Here is a 9,597-nt window from a genome sequence, read left to right on the forward strand (position 1 = left end):
GACCACCTCTAGCGGAGTCATTCACTATCCATGCTAAATTTTGGCGTTTGCTGAGACCGCCAGCAAGGGAGGCCAGTTGCGTGAACAGCTTTCCATGGAACTAGACGGAAACCACCCAACTCACTTCACTTATTCTTTGAAGTGCAGCTCTGTTGCAAGACAAAGTAAAGCATTACAGTTCCAAAATGTGGCCCTGCTGCAGCTAGCAAGAATTCCAGACAGGCACAAGGGCATTATGTTAATCTCTCTTTCCCCTTTCATGTCACTACCCAGATTGCTCTTGTCTAGACTCTCTAGACCACCACCCTGAGTACCTTTCCCCTGTGCTTTACTAGAAATTTAATATGAACATCCCAATGGCTTCTACTTAATTTCTCCACTCATATTCCTTCTGCCTTATAAGCTTGACGCACACCATTCAGTGATGCCAGGGCCAGTCCCTAGATGCATTTAGCTACAAGGGGCAGTCTGAAGTGGTGTAGCACCTTGTGCTGGCCAAGCTTGAAAGGCAGGAGCATCAGAATAAAACAGCAGATACTGGTATTTTCATTCTTCAGAAAAAGAGAAACTAAGGATCCCCGTAGGAGCATCTAGGGAAGCATAGGGAGAGCCAGGGGAAGGAGTATGAAAAAGATTTGAGGGGCTGAATGTAACCTCTTGACACATCGTACTAGTCAGTCTCTTTGGTCTCTTTCTTTTGAGATAGGATGTTTTCCTTGGACAGTCTTCTGTATTTGAACTGGTAGCTTCTATTTTTAGTACATTATTATTTTCCATTCACCACAAACAATCCATTTGCTTCCTTATATTTTCCTTTATCAACCATGGGCATGAGCGGACGAGCAAGCGGTCAGGTTGGAATGAACTGATCATGATCAGGACAGAAGGATTAGGAGAACAATTGAGTTAATTTAATATTGCAGGGGCTGTGAAAAGTTTAGGGGGTAACGGGAGACAAGATTACAGCATTGTGATCTTGCATTGTATCAGTTTGCTGGATATTTGGTTAACAGGTAAAGCATATACTTTAGTAAAATTTATTCTCAGTGAATCAATTCATTACATTTCCATCCCCTCTTTCTCATTCAGAGTATGTGTCCTGTTAGTGGACTTTGGTAAAAGACAAAGGAGAAGTCTATGTACATCCCAGCCCCTGTAGACCTGTTGCCAAGACTTACTCAATTTAGTTTGTTTTGCATTCTTGAGAAAGGCAGGCTGGATCTCCTCCAAGACCCAGTCACAGAAATTAAAGATGGAAGAGACCTGTTAGATCATCTATCCCGTGTCACACTAGAGCTCTGTGTTTAAAGCCATTTTCAAACATGATCACAGCCTTGCACATTTTTAGATGGTTTGTGTTCACATCTAACATCTCCCCTCTGCTGAAAAATCATCAGTATCAGGGGGGCTTTTGCAACATAGAAGTTCCCCAGATGCAGCTAATATACTATTCAAATTTAGACAGGTCCAAAACATATCTTAAAAGTGCTCCGTAACTGTATGCTATATCCAAGGCTTTCACGTTTGGAGACATGGCTGTACCATGCTACCTTAAGCACTGGGGAACTCCCATGTTGTAACGGAGACCTTTGACACTGTTGATTTTACAGCATAGACAGGACCTAATAGTTACAAACTGTTCACAAACTGTGCTCCATGGGGAGAGGGGAGAGAAGCACAAGATGGGCTAGCATGGGTCTAAGCACAGAGTAAGTGACCCTCTACTTACTGGACAGGGAATCCATAGTGTGACAGGATCCCAGTCCATCCCCTTAGCACTAGGAGATCTTGGATATCCAGAGATTAAAATGTTATTATCCTAGAAGAGCCATCTTGTTAAGGGATTTTTTTCTTTTTTAATCCTCAAACACTTTTTCTCAATAAAAGCAGACCCCTGAAGCAAGAATTAATTCAGGCCCTAAAAATATATTGAACGCTGCCCTGGTGAGCTGATGATGAGGCAGGGTGCTACTTGGTGGGGGTTTCCTTCAGCATGGAACTGGGAAGGTCTGTGGAAGAACCATTTGTTTTAAAGCCATACCATTCCACCTATATGGTTAGACATAGGGGCTAAATTTGACACAAATCTAAGGTCTTCTCTACATGGGGAAATTGTCTGGCATAGCTATTCCAGAATAGCTCATTGTGTGAACATTCTGGAATAAAAATGTCCATACATGGAATTATTCCAAAATATCCATAGTGCTTTAAATTCACACCCTACCTTATTGCAGAATAACTTCCTGGTGTAGCCAACCCGCAGACAATTTACATCTTCTGGCCCCATCTGTGTGTAATTTACACGCAAATAAGATCTGTTAGATTCACACAGGCTTATTGATGTGTATTTTATATCCCTCTATACATCACTTCTGAATCTGATCTACTTAGAGGATTTTAAATGATTGAATTATTTGCTAATGGGTGGATGACAAAGGACTGTACTTGTACCTCCAAATCCATACCCCGTCCTGTGTTAGGATCTATACCCTTTCCTTCTAGCCCTTCCATGCATAAGGTACACTAGCTTAGGCTCCCCTAGTTTTGCTTACTCATGAGTGGATTTGACCTCTACTCTCTCCTTCTCCTATTGACAATCCTATGACCTATGCTGTCCTTAAAATCCCGTTAGGCTACACAAGGAAGTTAGCTTTCCCCAGACAATAAAGTTTGGAGGGTTTTTTTGTACCAATATTTGCCGTGTATAGCAGGCCATTGTCTCAGTCAGTCAATCACAGGTGCACCAAATGATCCAATCTGGGATGGTGAAATCGAATTCTACTACCAAACCAGCAAAAGAAAAGAATAAAACATTAGAGGCTAAGCTACAAAAATGGAAGAATGCCAAGAAGAGAAAAATCTTCCTGAATCAGTGCAATCCCCTGGAAATGTGAGCAAAATTACTGCCCAAGGAAGCAGAATAAGTAGACAACTCCAACTGGGTTTCCACCTTGTGGACCTGCTTTGTGAAAAACATTGTTTAGGCTGCTGCATCTTTTGGCAATATTTTGGGGACCCTATTGTAACCAAATATGAAAATCCTGACAATGAAGAAAGATTCCATAGACAGGGTGAATTATTTTTTTCCCCCAACTACCATTAGTCCACCGATCACTGTGAAGCATGAACTAACTATAGGCCTGATCATGCAAGTCTTCATGAGGTGAGTAGTCTCCCTGGAGTCAATGGGGCTACTGGCATGAGCTAGGATTACTCAGATGACTAAAGTCTGCACAGTAAGGCCTTGTATGTAAAAGCCAAAAACCACATTTTGTAACTTATTTGTCAAAATGGAAGAATAAAAGAGCATAGGAAACTATGTAAATCCTGCCCAGGTAAGTGCAAAGGAAAATGTTACTCACATACTTTGGTTTGCACCTGGTATTAGTTCCTTTTGGATGTTGAAAGTCTCTGCTTGTTGAATTTCTTCCAGCTGGTCAGCTTTCTGATTGGTACAGGATTCCTAAATTCAACTATAAACGCATTCAAGCAACTACATCTGCAGATCCAGAAGTTGGTCTCTATTTCCTTCATCTTTGTTCACTTTCCCTTGGAATTTTTTATATGTTTAAATAACTTCTATGCTTTACCCTTGCCACCACTAGTAGTCTACTTGGTTCCTTTTTTCTGACTCTGAGTTAAGGCTCTACTTATTCTCAAACACTTAAATTCTTTTTCTAGCTGTAGTTGGTTTCTACTTATATTTTACTGAGGGCACAGTAAAAGATAGTAAAGTTTGCCCGCATAAAGCTTTATGGAGTTCTAGTCTACCCCCATTGGGTTGTCAGCTTGTCATTCCAATTCCTCATCCAATTCTTTTATCCCTTTTGAAATTAAGGGCTGAATTATAATTAACCATTTCTTTTCTGTCTGCATGACTTCCCTAAGCAACTGGTTCTCATAAAGGAAGAAGTGAGAGTCTGGCTATTTCTTCTACTGATCCTATTAAGCTTGTGTTGAATTCTCTGGTTTTCCCCAAGCCTCTTTATTTGATTTAATTAATTAATTAATTAATTCATTAAATCACTTAGGCCATCACGGACATCCAAAGATGGACTCCCCAGCTGCTTTCTTGGTAGACATGGAAGAAGTAGGTAGAGCCAACATCAGGAACATTAACGATCATTTATTATTTGTACTGCAGTAGCACTGAGACGCCCCAGTCATGGAGCAGGGGCCCATTGTGCTAGGTGTTGTACAAACAAAAAGCTGACAGTCTAAGTGGTTTTACCGGCAATGGAGCTTGCCAGCCAATTGCCTCAGCAGCTGATTTTTCTAGGCTTAACTGAGTGGAATCTTGGCCACTGACTCTGCTCCTGGAAACTGATTAATGGCCTTGGGGAAAAGAGAACAAAATTAAAATCCTGAGGCCAACAAATTTGTATATTTGTTTGTTGCAATTTATTTTTAACTTCAGGGGAACAAATAAACAGAATAATTCATTGCTGAATGCTCATTATTTATATAGCCATATTTCAACTATTTAACAAATATGGCCCCAACCCATCAAGAATTTATGTATTTATGTGTTTAAACTTACATGTGTGAGTTGGTCTGATGAAGTCAATGGGACTGCTCATATGCCTAAAGGTAAGTACCTGTGCAAATCTTTCCAGGGTCAGAAATCAAGGCTGTTTCAGTAAGTGTACCAGTCTTTCGCTGTTCGCTTTACTATATAATGGCTTCATTCTGCAGCTGCCCCTCAGGTGGTATGTCTACATAATTCAATGAGGGTTCCATCTGTAGGGGCAAACCGTTGCCTCAGCTCCTGTCTTTCTAGTTCTTTATATGGCTCCCATTACTGTAATATCTGAGGCCAAGTAGTAGTGCTAGACACTGGAGATCTCTAATGGGGGGACATGTGTCAGCCCCCAGACCCTGGAGCAGAGGCAGTCCCTAGGCTACTCAGATGTAATGGTGGGGCTTCTGCAAACTCTACTGCATCTCTGTGGAAGAGCCATATGTGTCTCAATTGATTTTGCCTGACGCCAAGAACTGAACATAAGAACCTCAGAATGGCCATACTGGGTCAGACCAAAGGTCCATCTAGCCCAGTACCCTGTCTTCCGACAGTGGCCAATGCCAGATGCCCCAGAGGGAATGAACAGAACAGGTAATCATCAAGTGAGCTATCCCGTCACCCATTCGCAGCTTCTAGCAAACAGAGGCTAGGGACACCATCCCTGCCCATTGGTGGACCTATCCTCCAGGAACTTATCTAGTTCTTTTTTGAACCCTCTTATAGTCTTGGCCTTCACAACATCCTCTTGGCAACAAGTTTTGACTGTGTGCTGTGTGGAGAACTACTTCCTTTTGTTTGTTTTAAACCTGCTGCCTATTAATTTCATTTGGTGACTCCTAATTCATGTGTTATGAGGAGTAAATAACACTTCTTTATTTACTTTCTCCACACCAGTCATGATTTTATAGATCTCTATTATATCCCCCCAGTCGTCTCTTTTCAAAGCTCAAAAGTCCCAGTCTTATTAATTACTCCTCATATGGAAACAGTTCCATACCCCTAATCATTGTTGTTGTCCTTTTCTGAACCTTTTCCAATTCCAATATATCTTTTTTGAGATAGGATGACCACATCTGCATGCAGTATTCAAGATGTGGGCATACCATGGATTTATATAGAGACAATACGATATTTTCTGTCCTATTATCTATCCCTTTTTTAATGATTCCCAACAGTCTGTTTGCTTTTTTTAAGTGCCGCCTGGTGGATGTTTTCAGAGAACTATCCACAATGACTCCAAGATCTTTCTTGAGTGGTAAAAGCTAATTTAGACCCCATCATTTTATATGTAGAGTTGGGATTATGTTTTCCAATGTGCATTACTTTGCATTTATCAACACTGAATTTCATCTGCCATTTTGTTGCCCAGTCAGTCAGTTTTGAGAGATCCTTTTGTAGCTTTCACAGTCTGTTTGGGACTTAACTATCTTGAGTAGTTTTGTATCATCTGCAAGGTTTGCCACCTCACTGTTTACCCCTTTTTCCAGATCATTTATGAACATGTTGAATAGGACTGGGCCCAGTACAGACCCCTGGGGGACACCACTATTTACCTCTCTCCATTTTGAAAACTGACCATTTATTCCCACCCTTTGTTTCCTATCTTTTAACCAATTATCAATCCATGAGAGGACCTTCCCTCTTATCCTATGACAGCTTACTTTGCTTAAGAGCTTTTGAGGGACCTTGTCAAAAGCTTTCTGAAAATCTAAGTACACTATATCCACTGGACCCCTTTGTCCACATGCTTGTTGACCCGCCCCCTCGCCCAAAGAATTCTAATAGATTGATGAGGCATGATTTCCTGTTACAAAAACCATGTTAACTCTTCCCCAACAAATTATGTTCATCTAGGTGTCTGATAATTTTGTTCTTTACTATAGTTTCAACCAGTTTGCCCAGTACTGAAGTTAGGCTTACTGGCCTGTAATTGCTGGGATCACCTCTGGGGCCCTTTTTAAAAATTGATGTCACATTAGCTATCCTTCAGTCATTTGGTACAGAAGCTGATCCCCTTAAAGACTAAATACTATGCTGGTGGAGAGAGGAATTCAAACAACAAATAAATATTATCCTCTGTAATCTGTGTCTTTCTGCATAACACCACCACCTCAAATAAGCTGGTTCAGAGCTGTTATTTTGCTAACTTCTACAGTGCCTGTAACCATGGACATAAGAACTTTAATTACAAGGATTAAAATACAAACAAAAAATTAATGAAATGCTAAACAACATCAGTTTATCTTGTCCTGCAGATCACTAGATTCTTGCTCTCCTGGACTGAAAAGTAGTGAAGTCTAAAACCCGACTCAGCTAAGAGCGACTTTTCAGACTTTGGGGGGAGGAGGCTATTCTTCACTGCCTTGACCTGGGGAAAAGGGGTGAGAAATACTACCATACAGATCTGCTCATGTTTTGTATTCACTTTGCACAGGTGTGACTGACTCTGCAAGGTGCAGGTGCAAGGGGGTGGAGAATCAGGTCCCGTGCACTCCAACAATACCAACAGCAAGAGCCTCCTTGCCAGTCTCAGCTGGGGCTTTGCAATCTTTGCCATCCTCAGCTGAATGTTACAGGTCATGCAGGTAGTGAGGCCTATAGTTAAGTTGCTCACCACTTACTACCATAGACTTAGGCCTGTCAATCTGACCGGGGGGGGGGGGAGGAATTCCTTCCCACTCCCGCCTATGAGAATTAGTTAGACCCTGAGCATGTGAGCAAGAACCAGGCAGCTACACACTTGAGACTGTTTGGTGCCACCTCAAAGCCCTGGCCCACCCCACTATCCCATCTACAGCCATAGCCGTCCCTGATACTTCAGAGGAAGGAGACAAAAAATAATTCCAGAATACATTGGTGGAGAGAAAAAAATTCCTTCCTGACCTCTACAAGTCTGGCTGAAGCCCGAGCTTTTAGGAATATAAAGCATAAACTGGAAGTGAGCCCTAATACTGGTGAGCCCTGCACCCCCTCCATTACAGGCAACCCATCATACACTCTCACTTATAAATTTGTCCTATTCTTTCTTAAAACTAGGTTGCTCATCCCCACAACTCCTATATGGAGGCTGCTGTAGACCCTCACTCTTCTGATGGTTAGAGACCTTCTTTGCAGGCATAGCCAATTCATATCCATTTGTTCTTGTATCAACATTTGGCCTTTAGGCCATTGTTTACCCTTCTCATGTATTTATAGCAAGAAATCATATCTCCTCTCAGCCTTTTTTGCTACCTAACCAAGCTAAGCTCTTCCATTTTCCTAAGACAGGCCCTCCATTCCCTTGACCATCCCAGTAGCTCTTCTCCGCACCTGTTCCAACTGCAATTCCTCTTTCCTTAACACAAGTGACCAGAATTGTATATATTCCAAATGAGGTCTGACACCACCAGTGCCTTGTACAATGGCATTATACTTCTCTAGCTCTGCAGGAAATGCCTCACCAGATAAAGCCTAGGAGCACATTTGCCTTTTCGCAACTGCATCACACAGGTGGCTTGGCATCCTGTGATTGACCAACAGACCAGGACCTCTCCTCCTCCATTGCAGCCAACTGACAAGCCCCCCCAGCTCGAAGAAACCCTTATTGGACCCTAAGTACATGACCATGTGCTTTGTACAATTGAATTCCATCCTGTTTCTGTCATACCAAAGTCCTGCTCCCACCCTATGTGGTATCATCATGGTGGTTCTGTTCCCAAAGAAGTCTTCAGAGCCACAGCAGGATTTTCCTTATGTTCAGGTTATATTTAAATCCAGCTTTGCCTATAAGCTTTTGCTTAGTAGATTTACTCTAGTCTATTCTATACATTAGTTCATATGGGCAATAGGAATTGATGTTTTATAGTATATATCAGCTAAGGCACAATGTAAGTGTTAACTCTAAAGATATAATTGGATCAAATTTTCAGCTGGTTTAAGTGGTGTAGCTCCACTGAAGTCCCTCACCATCACCAAACAGGGAACATTAACCTTTGAGAAAAATTGATGGAAGGACCTAGTGTAATAGCATCCCATTTACTGAGCACTTCAGTTTAATAATTAGGATGCTTGCTATTGATAAGGTAACAACCATTTCCTGGCCTGGGGCTTAGACACTGTGGTGATGAGGGCCACAAAAGGACATGTACGGACAACACAAGTAGTGAGGACAAAGGCAGAGTTTATTAACCAAATAACCACCACATACTGGCCAACACTTTTTTTTTTTTTTTTAATTAAATGGTCTGAGTTTTAAAAGAAAAACACACAAACCAATCTGTAAAACTCCACCATAGCAAAGTTGTTTTAATCTGGGTTTCAAAACTGAATTGAGAGGGAGAGGCTACAAACTAATGTCAACATAAGACTTACTGGGAGGATGCAAACCTTGCTGTCCTATAAAAAGGGAGGCCAATGCAATCTAGGGCCTGATGCTGCTTGCCCTACAGATGCAACTATAATTTCCTTTTGAAATCAGTGCTGCTAGGATAGGCTGAAGGAGGGTCAGGAGTCAAGTATTTTTTCCCCAACATGTTTTTTTCTATAATTTGATAGTCCCCATGTTTGGGTTTAAATCTTCTTTTATGTAATTGTTATTTATTTGTATCATCTCAAGGGAGAAGCTGAGTTACCCCTTTGCTGTTGGAAACAGTTTGAAAATTCTGATCAGAGAGCCAGTGCAGAGAGCTTTGCATATTTGCTGTGGCAATTCAATGTCAGTATTATGCTGTAATTTTAGTCACATTGATGCCTTATTTTTGCCTGACTTCAGTAGCTACACAAGGCAAGTGTACAATTCATTCCATAGCCTTTCCTGCTCATTGAATACAACCACCAAGCCTGAATTCAATCTGGAAATTGTTCTTCAAAATCCTCTGAAATAGCTTATTACATATACCCATTAATACATACACCCACACAATTGAAGCTTCAATGTAATCATAATTAATTTTTTTTATTCAGATCTAAAGCTGAATGAGATGTCAATCTACACTGTCAGTTATCAAGAAGCAAAACTCATTCTCGTGTCTGGAGATTTAATAAACAGAGAAACCATTTGCAAGAAGGAAGTCGAAACTACAAAACACGTACACATA

This window comes from Malaclemys terrapin, chromosome 3 (genome assembly GCF_027887155.1).
Source record: "Malaclemys terrapin pileata isolate rMalTer1 chromosome 3, rMalTer1.hap1, whole genome shotgun sequence".
In the NCBI taxonomy this organism is placed as follows: domain Eukaryota; kingdom Metazoa; phylum Chordata; order Testudines; family Emydidae; genus Malaclemys; species Malaclemys terrapin.